At 42.7% G+C, this 20,262-nt stretch overlaps 1 protein-coding gene across 3 annotated transcripts in view; it reads left to right on the forward strand.

Moving 5' to 3' along the window:
• Nucleotides 1-20,262, forward strand: part of Fat3 (FAT atypical cadherin 3) — a 459,541-nt gene that overhangs the window by 94,550 nt on the left and 344,729 nt on the right. The gene's annotated exons all lie outside the window — the stretch shown is intronic.

Here is a 20,262-nt window from a genome sequence, read left to right on the forward strand (position 1 = left end):
ATTGAGACCGTCTGACAGCTTTATTTAAAACACCTTCCCACAGAAGAGAATGGGGATTTCTATGGTAACATGAGGCCATTTGCTTTGGATAACAGATGACAATGAAGATGCCTCTATTTTGAGGGCTTCTGGTGTGATACGTATTTTTATCCATTGCCTCATGCTGCGTGTAGGTGGCAAACACAGCAATCTAAAAATACTAGCTGCCAGACTCTTAGTTTAGGGATGGAATAAATAGGTCCAAAGTGATATATATGTGTGTGTGTGTGTGTGTGTGTGTGCAATCTAAATTCTTCAAAGCCAATGTGTCTGTCCTCTGTTCTGGTAAAATCTGTTCCTGTTCTTCATAAAGACTTGTTTATGTCGATGCATCTTTGCTTTCAAAGCTCTGCTGAGTTCTCCTCCTGACCTATTGTCACTAGAACCAACTGCTCACTTGCTCCTCTCTGCAGCTCTCTTCGTACTCACCGTTCACTAGTCTGTCCGTTTGCTTCACCGTCTGTGTTTAAGCGTGGATGTGGACTTACTGAAGCAGGAAGCTGTGGTATGCAGCGCTGGAGCTCTTACATTTAGCACAGCTGTGACTTGATCCCAGAGCAGATGTTGAGTCAGCATGAAGGTTGAGTTCATTCATGGTTCACTGTATTCTGTGTCTGCCTTGGAACATAGGGGCGGTTATACAGCTCTGGTCTATGCAAGTCAAAGTCACCCTTGACCCAGAGTCCCTGGAGAATGTACTGCAAGAGGTAAGCTGAAGAGTAGCCTGACCTGGTCAGTGAGAGAACCCGGCTCATTAGAAGTCGCTATTACCATCCTGGCTAATGTTTTCAGTCCAGAAACCAGAGGACATCCACACCTCCGAGTGGGCAAGGAACGTGCATACCTTTGAAGTGCTCCTGGAGAACCCTGCAGTACAGAGTCGTTGTTTAAGGAAGCTAGTCATAGTTAAATATTCGCTTTGTCAAGTCACATGGACATTTCCAAACTTTATAAAGCCGTTTTTATTTTGTTCTTGAAAACTTAGGTTTCAGTTTTCAAAATATTTGCTTCAAAGAATGGAAGAGGCTACGACTAACAGAAGTTTCCACTGCTTTGCCCTCCCTACAGCCAGGCTGGTTTAAGACGTGAATATTTCAACAGATCATGGCATTATTTTCCCTGGTCCTAACGGATTGTAGTCATTTTAACTCATTGCATTTTACTTACTTCTCTTATTAAAAATCTCTTCTCAGGACTTCACATTCTATGGGTTTCAAGTCTACATAGTCGTTGACACCCTGTCTTTCTTCTAGATTTTATATCATTATCCTTCTGTTCTGGTGGCCTAGTGATTACTACTATTTATTAACCCAACAGCTCAACTCAGGAAATAGCAAGTAGAGTTGAACTGAGCCATGAGGATGACTTACCCAAGCCTCGTTTGTTTCTGATGAGAAATAATCTACCTTATCCCTATAGTCATGAAAATGTTGGGACTGTAAAATGAAGAACATTTAGAAAGCAATGCTGTCTATGACTTTAATAACTAGAATTTACTCAAATATGTCATCTATTAGCAGGAAATGATGGGTTGACATAGTTGTAAATAGTTATTTAAAAACCAAATTTTTTTATGTGTCTACCTCACAGAAATAGAAATATATATCATTGAACATATAAAAATGTTATATAGTTTAGTCCAATACCTCTTCTGTCTTCTTAGTTTGTTAGTTTGATTCTACTCAAAGCTTTATTCTTGTTGTTAATCCTCCCTAGCATATAAACCATGGTCTTTCTTTTTATTGCCTTATTCCTACTACTAATAATAACATTATTATTTTATGATAGATTGCCCCAGAGCTCCGGGAGCCCTATGGGAGCACTATCCCACTGCACTATACTCTTCCTCCATGGAAATGTCTTGGAGGAAGGAAGTAAACATTTTACTTCTGCCCATGTGCAGTCCCAGGAACAGTTAGAGTCACAGATAGTAGGTGGGTTTCCACCTCCAAACATGATGTTTCAATGGCCCAACTTCCAAAATGCCACTCAGTGTGCTTGGTTACTTGGTTGACGATTAAAAACTCATCTTTATTCACTCATTTATCTTCAGTGAGAAGAAAAGATTCTATTTCTTCAGTGGTAAATACTTACAAACATGTGTGAAGTGCTTTTTTTCATATTACTTGAGCTTGTTTATGTTCATTTTCATGTTTTTCTTAATCGCCTGATGAGCAGATAAGTAAAGATAAAGGGAAGGAAAGCTAGAAAGCAAGGGTGGGAGCATGGTGGATTCCAGTCCCTGTGATTTCAGGCTACTGGTCTACCTCAGGTAAACAACTGTCGACTTCTGTTTATTTTTTTCTTCTTTCTCTCTCTCTCTCTCTCTCCCTCTCTCTATCTCCTCTCTATCTCCTTCCCTCCTTTCCTCCCTCCCTTTCTTTCTTTCCTTCTTTTTTGCATGTTTTCTTTTCATGAGTCTCATTCTGTATCCAACTATCCTAGAACTCTTGTTGTTATCCAGGATGACTTTGAACTCATGACAATTCTCCTGCCTCAAACTTCCTAGCGATAGGATTAACAGTATTAACCACTATGCCAAGCTTGTTTCTCTAGTTTTAATGACTGGAAAGCATGATATCCTTAGTCCCTTCTATCGAAAATATTTTTAAGTTTGTAGAATATTCGCTAAAAACATTGGAAAATCATCATGGAAACCTCACTTCTCAGTTGAGTGAGCTGGTTTCTCCCATTCTACTGACAGTGCCAAATTCCTTTTCATTGTTAGAGAATGGTCATCTACAAGTGTTGAAAATGTACCTGCTATGGTGTGGGTGGTTGGCATGGTTGCTCGCCAAAAATAGCTTGGGCATGTATGTTAGGACTGACTGAGCTTCCTGAACGCCAACCAAAAGGAAGTGACCCTGTTTAGTAGGACAAGCAGCAACTCAGCTGCAAGGTGGGGAAAGGAAACACATGCAGATTTTAGGATGAAGAATTCTCACAATTGATGGGTGAGGCAAAAGTCCTAAAAGCTGATATTATGTCAGGGTCGTGTTTAAAACTCTTGCAGTACCTTGTCCCCTAATTTATTCATCTACTTTATCAACAGAATGTATTTTGCTTATAATATATACAGGCATTGAGAGGTTTTTATCCAATAAACTATCAGAATTGGGCTTGCAGAGATGCTCTAAGAAGCAGTTTAGGGTGTTGTGAAAGCATACAAAGAGAATCTTTTACCTTCTGTGGTGTGTTGCTTGAAGGAATGGGGGGCTGTTGATTGAGAGAAGTCGGGTGTGCCTGGAGCTCAGAGAAAATGAATAAGATGGATGCTGTAAGAACTCTCAAAGGACTCAAGATGTTGTCCACATGTGGTAGCAATTTATTTCCCCAGTCTACTTCCCAAGATAAATAGGAAAGGCAAGTAGCTCCCACCTTCGACAGTTTATAAATGATTAAAATACGACAGAGGTGTGCAATGACTTGCCCACGGCCAAGGCTCAAATACAACAAATTCCAAAGTTGTAGGCTGTTCTGTTTTCAACACACTCATTCATCTAATGGTTTTGGAAACGTTTATAAATATTTACTATGTAATTGTGGTGTACCACTTAATTAATTCTTAATATTTAAAGTATACCCCCTTATCAAAGGGGCTTTGTAAACTCCCTACTTATTCCTGCACAACCAGTCTGCAAAATTATTTATGCAAACCAATCAGATCATCTTGTGATAACCAGGACCACTGGGCTTTTACACCAACAGTCTCCCCTGACTTTCCATTTCCAAGTGTACAAATTAGGCTCTGTGAAACATGGGACAGCCTCTTCCCTTGGACTGTGAGGACATATGACTAACACACAGCCTCTGGTCTCATGTGATCAGTGTGTCATACTGTGATAAAGACACGCCAGAGTGCTGAGCCTCACAGAGGGTTTTGGCATCAGCTTGGCAAACTTGAGTCAGACCCTTTCCCTGGTGCTAAGGGAAACACTTCTTTCCAACGGTTCCTGATGCTAGAACCACACTGCTGGCGTTTATCGTTTTCTTCTGTCTTGGATTTTGGCGTACACCCCAGAAGGAGAAAGACAAGAAGAACGCTTGATGCTGTGCTCCCTGGTCTCGTGAATCTTCAGGAAAGAGGTCTCCTGGTTCTCCATTAGAGTTAGGAAATAGTCCCCAACTGGTTAGCTTTCCACGGTTTTCCTGAGAAATCAGAGATGTATCATGGTCTCGGGAATGGAAACGATACAGGTATCATTGTGGCTTGACATGAACTTAAATGTTTAGTTAGAAGCATACAAAGTTGCCTAGTGTCTGACTTAGAAGTAAAATATTTCCATGTGTTAATATGTAGACAAAAGTGCTGTAAATCAATCATAGGTTGACATTATGATTTGTTTCACTTAGGAGAAAGTTAGAGAAGGCATTGCTGGAAATGCCTGGCGAACATCCGTCCTGTGGATGAAGGGAACTTTGCCTGAGGGAGGCAACCATGCATCTGTGCCCATCCTTGTGCATTGACGCGTGTAAATGGAAAACTAGTGTGACAAAGTTGGAGGATTTGTCATTGAAAAATAGGATTAAGACCTTATCTCCTGTAAAATAAATTCAACGATCAACTAGAAGGGAGATTTCGTCAATATAGTCTCACATTCCCTGCTTTATTAGTTGAGTTGATTTCCTGGTATGGGTTTGTACCACAAGGAAAATACTAAATTATTCTAGGCCCTCATTAATCCCAGATTCATAATCCAATAAATACCCCTGGGTAGCATTGAGAGTTAACAATGATAATTTGGAATATTCAGTTTATGGAGAATATAAACCTCTTCCTATTATGTATTGAGTTTCTAGTGACAGTTATGACTCTTCATAATTATTCAGATAAAAAACCGTTGAGGAAACCATACACACACACACACACACACACACACACACACACACATACAAACACACACATCCACACACACATCCACACACATCCACATACACAACATACACATACACACACATACACACACACACAGTGCATATTGGTGAACATCAGTTTTCATTTTTCATCGTTTCCAATCCTCCATTCAGAATACTCACGGAAATAAAAACTTAGAGTGACTCTTCTAGAATTGACAAAACTACATCCCCTAGTAATCCTGGAGTCTTCATTAAGTCTCTGTCTGTTGCTATGGATATAGTATCTAAACATTACATCAACCTGACTGTGTGGGTTCTTTGTTTCTTTATTTTGTAGATGAATAAAGTTAAGTTTTGAAGAGATTAAATAGCTCCCCAGAATCCAGACTCAGGTCCAGATCTTTCTGACCCTGTATCTACTTCTAGCAATGTGGTCCCCACCTCTATACCCACAGCAGGATGGAATCATCCCTCCTCAGCACGTGGCTCTTGAGTTACTTCTCCTGGTTCCCCTTGCAGCTCTGGTCCTGATAACCTGATACAGAAACCTCCAAGACCTTTCCTCCTTCTCTCATCTCTGCAGTCAGGCTGAGCGTCTCCCTGTTGGACCCCTTGCTCCTTTAGACTTACTTGTCTTCCACTCCCCATGGGCTGCCATTGCTAGTGCAGAAGCTGCAGCCTCCCTACCTTCGAGAGGGTGGAGGAGATGGATCTTTCTAGGCTTCCTTCGTTTACAGTGCCTTTGATTTCCACCCTCAGAGAGCGGCCGCCCCTCAGTGGCACAAAGTATCCCCGAGAAAAGCCGTGATCCTTCTGTTAGTTACCGTACTATGTCTGTGATAAATCCCGGATGGACAGCATCTTAATGGAGGAACGGCCCCTCGTGTCCTGAAGTTGGAAAGATGACAGTCTGTCACGGTGGGAAGTTGTGGCAGCAAGACCTTGAGGCTTTCTGCTCATATCTAGGAGTATCAGGAAGCAGAGAAAGATGAGTGAAGTTGTCTACTCTCTTTGACCTTTCTCCCCTTGCTTCAGTCCCAGACTCCAGGTCATAAAAGGGTGTCTCCCAGATTCAGAGCGGGGGTTTTTTGCCTCAGTTAATCCTCTCTAGGAAAGTGCTCACAGCAGGCTCTGGGATGTCTCATGACTCCCCAGGCATTTTTTAACTTAACCAAGCAGACTATGTAAGTAGCCACCACAAACTTAAGTGGGGGGCAGGGAATGAGGTAACTATATGTGCAATACAGGAAGTCCTAGGCACTCTTCTGTGTTCTGAGTCTTCCTTCTATAGTCCAGCACTGGGAAGAGCTATGCAAACAAACTGGTCAAGCTAAATGAACAAGAGTGCACCTCATGTTTGCTAAGCACTGTATTCTATGGAGGAAAAGCATATCTATCAAGTATTTCTCTTTGTGGTTCAGGAAAAGCCAACCTCTCTTATATTCTTCTCTATTTGCCCTGCCACACGCTTCTTATGTCTCTTGTTTTCCTCTGAACAGAGGTGACACTCCTTTTTGTAGCTCCCTGTCTGCTAGAATTCAGGATCTGCAGGAGTCCTCACAAATCTGTCTTATCTACCCCTATGCCAACCTCTCTCCTTCTTGCCGCTTTTCTTCCATTCAGGCTTATTAAGCAAGCCTCTCTTCTGCATCAAATGCTGCCAAATACTTTGTGTCTCTTGAGGTACAAGAGTGGGCATGGGAAGTAAACACTAACCAAAAAAATTTCGAAAGCATAGCTCTTTGTGTTGTGTTTATGCAGAGAAAACACTCAATAAATGCCCACTTACTTCATAAATGTCCTTGATCCCTAGAGATGTGATCCCATTCTAGTCACCGCTAATGTCCCTCCCTTGCAGACCTCAAGATTTTGCTGCTTATTGCCATAGGGAGCTTCCTAGAGGCTGCCTGGTTTAGGGAAGTATTGATTTGCACAAAGAGGGTCTGCGTTGCATACCATCATTATTAATGATGGAAGATTTAGCATGTGATGTAGAGAGGTAACCAGGGGCTGAGTTCTCTTCATTTTTTTCAGTAAGAATATATGGATGGCTTTTTTTTAAAAAACAAATTTCACCCTTTGTTCCCAGCCCTGCCGTGCTGACAAAGGGCTTTCAAATTACCTTTATGCCCATGCTGTATAAGTTATAAAAAGCAATCTTGTGCTGTTCCCCTCTTAGCAGATTTGTTTTCTTTTACTATCATTTAATTTATGAATTTTCTAAGACAAAGTCTCACTGTTTATTTCAGGATGATCTCAGAATTGCCATATAACCCAAATTGGCCTCAGACTCATGGCAATCCTCCCTCTCGCCTCGGCTGTTCAGGGCTAGGGTTGCAGGTCTGAGCCACTGTGCTTTTAGATTTGTTTTATTCCGTTGGCCTAGATGTCTTATAATACAACATCCAGGAGAGGGCAATTTGTGTGACTAGTGAACAAGAAATATCTCTGGGAGACACAGTGTAAGACGCCGTCAAGGACACCCATCTTCCTTTCTGGGATAGAAAGAGACAAGTGCAGAACAGCACTCGGAGGGAGATAAATCTGAGAAAATAAAAATTACATTAGAACAATGGATATAGCTTTCATCAGGTCTCTGGCAAGAAGAGAAACAAATAATGTGATCACATCAGTGTTGTCTTACGTAAGTCACTGAGCTGCAGGGGAAAAAAATCAAATCACTTAATCCGAACTCCAGCTTATTATATGGAAGTTTTATTAGAAGGCTGGTTCTCCCCTGCCTCTTCTCTGTAGGGCAATAACTGTAAATTCCACCCTGTGTGTTCTCTTCTACCTTGTGTCTTCCACTAATAAATACTGTTTATAATACTCTGAAATCAGACTCCCAGGCTGCTAGACTGTAATTGTGCCGAGTTTTTGGTGAACTGAATTTATGTGTGTTCATAAAGAAGTTAATTGGACAAGTAATTTTTGAGACATGTCTTTGAAAATGTGTGTGTGTGTTGAGTGCGGAAAGGCATATGAGAGGGGGGAGAGCATCATGTGACGAATGCAACATTAAAGTGTAATTGAGGCTGTTTCAAGGGAGAAAGGGTACCAGGACAAGGTCCAGAGGAGGGCAGTTGGTGAAGGACTGAATAAGAGCAAAGTACCATGAAAATACCATAAGGAATCCTATCTCTTTCGATGCTAACGTAGAAAGTTTACATAAAAAAATAAATGCCGAAGACAGAAAAAAATTGTTCATCTCTTCCATCCTGTTTGCTGGCTGACACATTTTATGTGGAAGAGGTTGCAGAGACCAAAGTATCTGTGTGGACCCAAAGAAGCAGACATGAGCTACAAAATCATTCCGTGGAGACAGAAGAGGCCTTGACTGTAGCTCTGCCCAGACTATTGAGATCTCTGTAGACTGTATATTGACAGAATGGCTTATTTTAATCATTATAATGAGGATGTCACATTGAGTAGACTGTACGGAAAGAAGCCCATTCATGAGCAGCTTATTCTTTAACTGCATATTATCTGAATGAAAACATTTGTTTCTTCTCTCTTCACTACACATACAAACACACAATCACAGTTACAAATTCATACATACCAAGTGCCCATGGGAATTCTCAATTATCTACTAGCCGTGGTTCTCAATCTGTGGGTCTTGATCCCTTTCGGGTCACATATCAGATATCCTGCATATCAGTTACTTACATTACAATCCATAACAGTAACAAAATTGCATTTATGAAGTGACAATGAAAATAATTTTATGGTTGGTGATCACCATAACACAAGGAATTGTATTAAAAGTTCGCAGCATTGGGAAGGTTGAGAACCACTCTGCCAGAGCAGCCCAGAACGGTAAGAACTATTCTCTATGTGAAGAATGAAAACACCAGCTTCTCTCTACCCTATGAATTGTACTGAATTAAATCCATGATGATTTGACAACAGGACAATTGCTTGGTTTGCTGGGTAATTACGGCCTTGTCAATCTCTGTGTGGCCACACATGGATCAATACTGTTCGCGAGCAGGTCCCATGCCACATGCAGGGAGCTGAAGAAGGCGAGGCCACAAGCGCAGATTTCACACGGTGTATTTGTACCTGAACAAAGCAGACACAGGGAAGACGTGGATAATTTCACCACTGTCTCTGAGGACTCATATGTGAAATAGATGAGAAGCTGCTGCCTTTTTGCTAGACTCATCTTTGCTTTGCTTTAATTTGCTCTCAGAATAAAACACTTCGGAACTGTTCTTTGGGGGGCTGTTACTACGGATTGGTTAGTTACTTTATTGACTGTGCATTAATAGTCTCTGAACCACGTGTTCTGCCTGTTGTTTTACTAAATTATACTTTGCAACCCAGGCAGATGGTGGTTCCTATTTTAGCCAAACACTTTGTTGTGGTTTTTCTTCTCACAAGCCTGCTGTTCGCTGTGATGCTGTCTGTCTCATAACGTGGTAGTAAACAATGAGAGGTCAGAACAGAGAGTACAGGAAAGGGATGTGGGATTTCATCCCATCCATTCATGCCTTAACGTATTCTAAAAGCATTTAGTAGACATGCTCTTTGTGACAGATGCCGTAATCAAATTTCATTAAAATCCTAGTTGCTGAGGGGCTGGAGAAATTGTACATTGCATAAAGTATGTGCCATGACAAGCAACAAGACCCAAGACCAGATCCCTAGCATTCCCTTAAAGCTGAGCATGGGGACATATATCTGTAATCCCATTACTGATGAGGTGGTGACAGGTAGATCCTTGAAGCTCATTGACTAGTCAATCTAGCTGAATAAGTGAGTTCCATGTTAGTGAGAAATAAGTAGAATGATTGAGAAAGACTATCAATGTTGCTTATGCTCATGAATGTTCAAACATGCACAGACACACATACACGTTAGCTCATATGAACACAAGCATATGTATGCACATGTACAAGTACCACAGGTATATAATACACACACAGGTACACATGAAAGCATGATCATACACCATTCTTAAACACATGTATAAGCACATATGTATTTCCATGCAGGTGTGCACACAGCTGAATATGTATATACATTGCACATACATACATGTGCACAGGCTCCTGCATCCACATGAGCATACATGCACACAAACACAGATATACCTTCTGCTTCTTTCCCTTCTCCCAGTGAGCAATCCACTTGCTTTCCACAAAGATGAACTCTGATCCCTATGTTATGGCTACACAGAACCACAGGAGCACCTGAAGTTAATTTGATTTTATTCTACCAGTATCTGTGCTCAACTCCCTGAGGGTCCTTGTCGCAGTCATTTTTTAAAGTGAAAATGTCAAGTTTTGGTGAGCTCAACCTTGCCTGAAGAGGAGGAGAGAAGAGACTTGAGTGCAGGAGACACAGAAGGGCAGATCTTAAATTATATCATGTTTTCCAAAATAATTCTCCCTCCCAAGACAGCAGGGTGCCCCCTGATTAAAGGGTATTTAATCTTGTATCTGCAGCATCCTGTGGGAAGAGACACTGCCCTCTGAAGGAGTTCCCACCTGGTTAACTCTCACTCAGGAGCTTTATGGAATCTTTGTATCAACGCCACACACGGAAGCAAGCAAAGCCCACAGTTGTTAAGAGCAGCGGTAAAACTTTACTGAACTCATCCTTTGAGGCAGACATCCAGCTATTCCTGCACTGACGGTCTCTAACTCTCACAGAAGACCCAGAGGAATGCTGCTTTACACACAAAGGCCCGAGCTCAGTGAGGTTAAGTGGGCTACCCGAGGTCATGCAGGAAAAGGAAGGGACTTGAACCACATCTTTCTGCCTCCTAAGTCCTTGTGTTAAATACAGTGCTAAAGTAAACTTATAAGAATCTTTTGAAATTTCAAGAATCCTTGGAAATGCCTGTCCAAGCCATTGACTGAACTAGAGATTCTCAAATAAGAGGGCACGTTACAGCAGATAACTGAGTCTGTCTGGCAGGGTGTCTGGTGCTCCTTCATCCCCGCCTTCTGGTGTTTGTGTCTTGGTAGAATACTCTCCACTTATATAAGCGATTGATGTTTTCCTTCTAACCACTAGACTATAGCAAAGGTGACTCTTACTATTGCAATACGATAATACATGATCGTCTTACTAGCAGGTTCATTCTAGAGGTGTGTGCGTGTGTGTGTGTGTGTGTGTGTGTGTGTGTGTGTGTGTGTGTGTGTATGTTCACATATTGTGAGTACACATGTACATGTTTAGTATGTGTGGCCATATAGAAGCGATACATGGATGCTGGTGTCATCTTTGATACCCCTTTTTAATCTACTGAGGCAGGTTCTTTCACTGAATCTGGGGCCTGCCAGTTCAGCTATTCTAAGTGACCAGCCTGCCCGGGAGATTCCCTATCTTCATCTCCCAGACCCTGGGCTTGCAGAGGGGCCGCCATACTTTTCTGTCTTGTGGATGGGATTCTGGAGAGTCAAGCTCGAGACCTTATGTTTATGTAGCAAAAACTCTAACCCTGCTCAAGACTCGGCGGGCTTGACAAGGTAAGCACCATGTCAAGCATGCTCAAATGATAAGGAGGCTGTAGACAGGCTCCAGGGACCCACAGCAGCTTCTAGAAGCAGGCACTGTCTTTTTTTTTTTTTACAACCATAAGCAGATTAATTCTGACAACACTCTGGATAATGTTGGAAGCAGCTTCCCACCTACTTAATCTCCAGATGAGAACACAGCCTGGCTGACACTGTGAGCGCATCCCTTCGAGACTTTGAGGCAAAGACTCACTAAGCCATGCCTGGGCTCCTGACCCACAGGGACTAGGAAATGATAAACACTCTATTTGTAGAGTGTTGTAAATAAATGTGTATTGATGTATCACATAGTAACTAATGCCTGCCCCATGCCAGAGTTTCTGATTCAGTAGATGTAGCGTACAGACCTATATTTTTTTCAAAGTTTATTAAATTATAAAAGTTTCCATTTCCCCCCCTCCTCCCAACACCCTCCCACTCCCCCCACTCCCTCTCCTCTTCCCTCTCCATCCCTAAGAGCAGTCAGGGTTTCCTGCCCTGTGGGAAGTTCAAGTTCCTCCCCCCTCCCTCCAGGTCCAGGAAGGTGAGTATCCAAACAGACTGGATCCCCAAAATCCAGTATATGCAGAGGAAACAAGTCCCAGTGTCATTGTCAATGGCTTTTCAGAAAGACTCCGGGTCAGCCACATTCAGAGAATCTGGTTGGATCACGTGCTCGTTCAGTCCCAGTCCAACTGGCCTTGGTGAACTCTCATTAGATCAGTCCCCTTGTATCAGTGGGTGATCGCACCCCTTGCGGTCCTGATTTCCTTTTTTGTATTCTTCCTCCTTCTGCTCCTTATTTGGACCTTGGAGGGCTCAGTCCGGTGCTCCAATGTGGGTCTCCGTCTGTATCGTTATCCATTTTTACAAGGCCCTCAGCAGTCCCAGATGGTACCGGCCTGGGGGCCACTGTTTAAGAACCACTGGCCTTGACTTGGACCATTGTATTTTTTTTCTTCTTTCTACACAACCACTCTCTGACTCTTTGTTTTCTACACAGAAGCCAAACAGTTTTGAAAAGGAAGGTCTTCACCGTTTTCTAGATGGTTTTCCACACAGCTTTAAGATAGATCTGTAGAACCTCCTGCTAGGGTATGTTCCCGTGGACACAGCCACTCATGCCCCATCTGCCAAACACCCTGCTTCTGGCCTCATTTTGTCCCCTTGTTTCTGTCATCTGCCTCAAAACCCCCAATGCTCTTGCTCACCATATTTTGCCTCCTTTCTTTAGCTGAAAGTACCCTTGTTTTTAACTTCGCTGTCCCCTGCTCAGTGAGCACTTCTTTCCCCCGTGCATGTTTACAGAGTCTGGGAGACACATGGTCTTTGTGCTTCAAAAGAGGTCTGCCTAGGTTTGGATCTCAGTTCCACTACATCCTGGCGATGAACAGTGAACAACGCCATTAATCTTTTTGTGCCTCTATTTTTTATACACTAAAGTGTCATTTCATTTAAGTCAGGAAATTACATCATCTACATTGAAAATTGAATGGTGACTGGAAGCTATTTAGCAGATTAGGAGAACAAAATGCATAAAACACATGGACCCTACCTAGAGCACAGAGTCCCCACCTGTGCAGAGCAACCTGTGCTGCGGGAGTACCTTCAGCCAATAGCCGCTGAAATACCAGCCCACTGGGGTGTGGTATATTTCTCTCTAAAAAAGAGCGACAAGCCTTGGCTTGCTCTCTTGGTTCTGGAGCTTGGTTCTGGCTCCTGCTCCAGCGAGTAGGCTCCTTTCCTGACGATTTGTGTTATGTAAGTTTTACCCCCCAAAATAAAAACCCCTTTAAAACCTAACTGGTGTGGGACTGTTTCGCGCATTAACCTGGACAACGTAGATGATCCTACAGTGCAAACCTCAGTTCCCAGCAGAGACAGACATCCAGGAAGCCTGTCCCTGGCTCACCATGGAGTCATTCCTCATGTTTGGAGGGCACTTCTCTGCACTGAGCACCCCCCCCCCCCTTGCTCTCTCCCCTTCACTCACTGGCTATGTTGAGAAAATACAGTGAGTCTTTTAGCTGGCCCTTGGCCTGGGATTCAGGTGAACTCTTCGCCCCCAATTGGAGTCTGTTTCTTTTCATGGATCATAGATGTAGTCTTGTGTACTTGTACTGCGTCAAACACTGGGGCATCTTTGCTTATTGGGATCTTCTAACCTACTTTAAAGTTTTTCCAGAGTATAACGTCTACCAGATGCTAAAAGGACATCACTGAGTTAAACACAATTCTCTGAGCTTCTCTCGCTGACTGTTCATAACTTGCTACCCTTTTTCAGTGCTGGTAAGAGTGCTGGAACAGGGTTGGGGGGTGGTGGCACATGCCTTTAATACCAGCACTAGGGAGGCAGAGGCAGGGGAGTCTGTGTGAGTTCGAGTCCAGCCTGGTCTACAAGAGCTAGTTTCAGGACAGGCTCCAAAGCTACAGAGAAACCCTGTCTCGAACAACAAACAAACAACAACAACAACAAAAAGTGCTGGAAAAGACATTGTGACATAGCTCTTCACAGAGACTAGAGAGTGGCCTTCTGCCTTTCTTGACTGGAAAAAGAGACATGTGTTTTGTAGGGATTTTGTTTTTTAAACTTCTGCTCAAGAGCAACAGAGAGACAGCTCTGAAATATGCCAGCTTCTCTGGAGACGTCTTCCCTTCCTACCCCATTTCATTAACCTTTCTTCTGAGACTCCTTATGAGAGTCTGGGTTTAATTAAGAATTTTAGTGTGCAGTACAGAGGGAGCCCATCTCTCCCCTTGGCGTTTTCCTTCATCTGATTTGGACTGAGCATATACATTTTTTGAGAATTATAATTGCATTTGACAAAAGAAATGACTCTTTTTAAAATGTCTGCATATCCTTAATGCTGGTTTGTTTTCAAGTAGTGAAGATAGCCATCACCACAACCAGTTCCAGTGGCCTCCACTGTCTACCTGGTTTTGCATACGGCAAAGCGATTCCAATTTCAGAAAGTTGGGTCTGAATTGATTCTTTGTTCTGCATTTAAGTATTGCCTCAGAGTTTGGAACCAGGAGAAGAGAGAAGTCTGCTGCTGCACGCACACTGGACTAACGTCTCAACCTGGGGAGATGGGATGATTTCTTAGCTTTTGCTGGTAACCTGCTTACCTTTCAGGTCACCCCCTTTTGAGCAGTGTAAACCATCGTAAGACCTCTTATGTGACAAGACTTCGTGAGCAGTCAGAGGCCCCTCATCTGCATGGGATTTTATTTCTAATCCAAAATATTCTTTCCAAAATTTCTTCATAATTTCTTTGGATTGTACCAAGAGCATATGGGTCAACTCTTGTCACAGATGTTTGAAAACACCATGACATGGCATGAAGAGTCATACACTTTATAAATCATTTTTGTAAATGGTAATCTGTTCTTAGTCGTCTACAAGAACAGGAAAAGTGATCCTGCAAAGCAATTTAATGTGTGTATTTCATTAAACACAGAAACTTTGAGAGCTACTTAAAATTAGTTATACTCTTTAGATGAGATAAACTAAGCTCAAAGTTTGAATTTTGATTTTTAGAATTCAGTATTCCCTTGACCTTATAGGCATTTCTCATAGAGTTCTCTTTGGTGAAGAAGACTGAACACAGAGCAGTGAGGAGTCTTAGGTTTGCCACAGTAAAGCACTACTCAAACTTTCCATTTTAATCTTTCTCTGTGTTAACAGAGGTACGTGGGCTGAGAAGTACCATCAGTGATTCACTCTCTCTACAGATCGGATCCAAAGATGAGCAGGGTAGTCAAAGAAGAGATGTAGGATCAGAAGCTTCCAGTTCAGGGATTTCAACTAGTGGCTCTCCTACACTCCCCCTATTCCCCGGGAGGCACTAGAACAGGTCCCAGGCATGTTTTACTGCAACAGGACAGGCGTCCCTAGCCTCTAATAATGGGGTCTCTAACTTATTAGAGTGGATGCTGCCAAACATCCCATAATGAACAGGACAGATTCATTTTCCTGACAATGAATTATTCTGTCCAAGTGACAACAGTTCCAAGTTAAGAGAGTTTGCTAGAAGCAGAGGAGCCGGGAAGGTTCCTGGAGGAGGTAACACAAAAACTGGGATCTAAAATATAATTCTCCAGGCGTGGAAGGGAAGGGAAGGGAAAGGAAGGGAAGGGAAGGGAGGGGAGAGGAGGAGAGGGGAGGGGAGGGGAGGGGAGGGGAGGGGAGGGAAGGGAAGGGAAGGGAAGGGAAGGGAAGGGAAGGGAAGGGAAGGGAAGGGAAGGGAAGGGAAGGGAAGGGAAGGGAAGGATAGATACTATGGAAGGCATTTGAAAAGTTGTGTAGGCCTGGAACATGGTTGTATTGTATTCTGAGCCTGTAGCAGTGCGGTCTACTTAGTGACTCTGAGCCTAGAGCAGTGATAAATATTTAGCCGTTCTGAACTTGGAGTAGAACTCCGTAGTAACTTAACCTGACAGTGCTGTGCACTTAGTCATTCTGAGCCTGGAACAGTGCTGTGTATTAGATTAGTCTGAGCCTAGAGTCAGGCTGTGTCTAGTTATTCTAAGCCTGAATCAGGGCTGTATGTTTAGCCACTCTAAATCTGGACTAGGGCTGTCTGTGTCATCATCCTGACAATCACACCGTCCAGAGAATGGATGGGGATGTTGTTTTCTGGCCTGAATCTGGGCTTAATCATGCTGAACTTGGGACAAGATTGTAAATGTTAATAGTTTGAATTAGAGCTAGGCTATATATGTGTTCTTAATTCTGAGCTCTTTGGTGTTGCTATGATATAGCGTAGCATGAATTCTAATCGGTCTTAATAATAAAAGCTCAGAGGCAGATACTGGGGTAAATGGTGAAAGATCAGAGAAGCAAAAGAGCAAGGCATTAAAGTTCTTACCTCTACAAAGTCCTCAGACCAAAAAGGGTTGAGCTCCTGTCTCCTCCTGCCTTATATTCCTCTCTTTGCCTAGTCACATCTTCACCTCCCAAGTGCTAGGATTAAAGGTGTGTGCCATCACTGCCTGGTCTCTGCAGTTAACTAGTGACTAGCTTCAACCTCTGATCATTAGGAAGTTTTATTTGTTAGAGCACAAACAAAATTTACCACGCTCCAGACTTCAAGGAGGAAGTCCTGGGTATTGATACAAGAGCAATGTGTGAAAGCCTCTTTTATTCTAGGAGTACTTCACATTAAGACTTGAATTGAAAATTCATTTTTTCCCCCTGAGGATAAATTCTTTCCTTCACAGCAATTGAAAAGAGCCTCTGAGGGGTTTCTCTAAAGGAGCACAGCAGACACACAGTTACACTCAGTTTGCTTCCCTTTGGTGGGCATCTACAAGCTTAAGCTCTCTTAAGTGGTCTTCGATATGGAACCGTTCTGCGTCGCATACTTCCCTGGCTTCTGTATGCGCAGCCCTGTGTCTGGCTGTTGTCCCTCACATCAGCTCTCTCAGCTCTGCAGAGAGGATTGCACGGGCAGCGTGTCGGATGAGACTCAGGGGCCCCGTTCAGGCCTGAAGTGTGTGGATCTCCAGCCAACGTAATTTGTTGGACCTGGGTGCTTCTGAGGAAGCTTATAATTATATATGGGCACGTTGCAACAGGCGCTTGCTTCAGTTTGGTTGAATAAACACTTTAGTGAATTATGTTCACCAGTTTGCTGGCAAACCTTGCATTGAATTGGCTTTGTTGTTTCCTTGTTGTGAAACCTCAGCTGTGACTTCGGTAATAACCAGTGAGGTTGTGTTCAGAGGTAAAATGATGTGCAAAACACCCCAAAGAGATGTCTGACAAGCCCAACAGATGGTAGGTTTTTATTCTTATCTCTGTTGGGGGCTGGTGGGGAAGGTGCGCTGAGTATTTGAATTATAGTCTGGAAAGCCTAAGGATTAATCAGCTCCACCCACATCTTTGGAGCTCAGTCCCAGAACTCTTCAGCTGGACCCAACATGACTCCTAACCTGGCCTTGTCTTGCTACCTAGATCTGTCACCACCCGTGACCAGAGCCCTGTCTGAAATTTATGACTTTGGATTTGTTTAACTTCTCTGAGCAGTGCCCTGAGATGTGGGAGAGTTAGATGAAACAAACAATTTCCCATTCTTGGCACCCAGCGATTCTGTACCAACATTGGTTTCCTTATTCCTGGGGCAACTATCAGCAAGATCTTCTGAAGATTTTACTACTGGCAAACACAAATAAAGTTGAATAAAAGTCAGAGGTGAAAATTTGTTTCTGTTTTATTCAGCTTTTTTTCCCTAGAAACTTCTTCTCATTCTCAAACTTAGGGAGATTTCAGCTCACTTATAGTTCCCTGAGTTGAAACTTAACTTCTTTGTGTTTGTCTATAATAAACAACTTTGACCTTGGATGAAGCATCTAGATTCTTCCACTCCCTGGGTTACCTGCTTACCTCCAGCATAGGGTTGTCCTTGGGTAGAGTTCCCAGAATTTCTTCTTCAGCACCAACATTTCTGCTCTTGCATTTTGGGATCTGCTTGAATTCATTTCTAGATGTTAGGATGATGTTTTCTACAGGTGCTCAGAGATCTGCCCTCTGACTTTTTGTCACCTATGAACTGTAGACACCAGCTTCTTACAGAAATTTTGCCTGAAATCCTATAGGGCCCAGATGCAGACACCTTAGGAAAGCTTCACCTTCATCTTCTGTTATGTTTTCAGACTCCAGTGCTGATAAGATCTCATTCACTCTGAAGATGCTGCCATATTTGCAAATATCCTAGGTGGTCTTGGGGAGAAACTAGAGTATGTAGGCTGGGGAAGATGAGGGGATGAGATTATGGTTCTATTTGTCTATGGGAAAACCATCATTCATACTCAGTGAATACTTTACAATGGACTGCTTGGTGGTCACACACTCCTTTAATAAACCCTCACTCAGGTACTATAAGTAAGCACAAGAAACTCATTGGTTCTTCATAGGGAACTCTAAGGGAATCAAGCATCACTTTGTCGTTATGACCTTAGAAGAAAAAGAGAAGAGGTAGACAGCCTAACCCAGTTTAAGAAGAAACTTCTATTGAAAATAACCTAAATAGAGATTGTAGAGGACAGGAATTACGCAAATGGAGTCTTCATTGAGCCTTCTAGGGTGAGCTTAGATGCAGTTATTAAGGAGGTAGAGACAAACAGGAAAGGGCAGAAAGATGAAGACATGTGCCACCGCCGAGCAGCGGGGTGCTTCCATTCGCCCTCCTGGTGTATTGCAAGCATGCATCTGGAGTGAGGATACCAGAAGAGCAAGCACTGCACTGCTGACAAGGAGCAAGATTGAGCACTCTGGTGGGCTGAGGAAGAGCCCCAAGGCCTGGACGGCATTCCCATTTCCTCACTTTCTAGGGACCTTAGTTGCGCACATGGAGCGTGTGATCCATACCTTGCAAAATTTTGTACCTCAAATCTTCAAATTCTAACCACACAGAAATGGACCATAGCACCAGATGAACCCCAACGTGTTACTAGCGTTCAATACACATTTCCTTGTTTTCAGTTAATTGGTTCAACAGCTGAACATAACTTAGGGACATCATGGAAGCTGGTTTAGAGGATCTTGACATCGTTCTTTAAAGTATTCAATATGGCAAATATATATATATATATATACATATACATATACAAATTTGTAATTAAAAACTCATTCTAGCATGCCGTTTCTTTCTTGTGAGTTCATGCCTTCTTTAAGAATTAATAACCACTGCTGTTTTATAGCAGAAGAGTGTCTTTGCTGGCAAATTGTACTTCCCAGGAGTTTTCGTTCAACTTTTCTTCAGTGCACAGAGCAGCAAACAGGTGAGGTGGGCAGGGCAAGAGGCACTACGCTCTGTAAATAAGAGAGATGGCCGAAGCTCTTAGAAAGGGTGAACTATACGAGGTCACACAGCTAACGAGTGCCAGAGCTGAGGCTGAGATCCTGGTCTGCTCAGTGTGCCTTTCTCCAGTGCCTATCTCAGAGGGATCAGACAGCTGCCGTGATTTGTACACAATGGTGTGTTCAACCAGTGTTGACTGGCTGGTTTGACTGAAGACAATTGAAGATATTTGTCATGGGGGTTGTCATTGCTGCTATAAAGGGGCCGTGAGCTCATTACTCCAGTTTGCTGGTGTGCAGGAAAGAGGCAGAAGGATATCAAATGATCTGCTTGAAAGATGTTTACTAGGCACCTGGAAAGTTTTCAGAGCAGAGACATTAGCAGTTCAAGCCGTTGAGGAACACCTGTTCTCCTCTCAAAGGCATGCCTGGGAGCAGTACGCCTGCAGAACTGAAACAGAGAGGACATCCATCCAACACTGGTGACTCAATATCCACCAGGAGGCCCAGAGAGAGCAACGAAACTGTGGACACAGCCTGTTCGGTTTTGGATCCATGACCTAGCAATTTAGCAGAGTTCTTTGTAGTACAAACCACATGGGCTGAAGATGATTTTGGTCATAAACTCTTAGCGCTTCAGATCCAAATCAGCTGGTTTAAATCAGAGTTTCTAAGCTGCGTCCAAGTTTTGGCTATTTATTTTAGTAATCTGTAAAATCTTCATTAGATGTGGCATTTTTTTCTGGTGTTGATCCATCCAAAAGATGAGTACTGACAATATTCAGTACATAAACTCAAGGGCTGATGAGTGATTTAATCTGTTGTGCAGATTATGAATGCAAGCATGGGTTAGGATCACTCTGCCAGATCTAACTATCCTGTCGGCTGCTTCCCAGACATAGTGGGCAGTTAACAAAAGACCAGGGTCTTTTCAGCATAGGCAGACTTTTACTTAAAAATTCAGGTTATAGAAGAAAAAATTATAAAAAATAATTATCAAATAGTCCATCTCACTCCAAATCAAAATAGTTATTATCAGTGAAGTAAAAAATA

This window comes from Myodes glareolus, chromosome 4 (genome assembly GCF_982192425.1).
Source record: "Myodes glareolus chromosome 4, mMyoGla1.1, whole genome shotgun sequence".
In the NCBI taxonomy this organism is placed as follows: Eukaryota; Metazoa; Chordata; class Mammalia; order Rodentia; family Cricetidae; genus Myodes; species Myodes glareolus.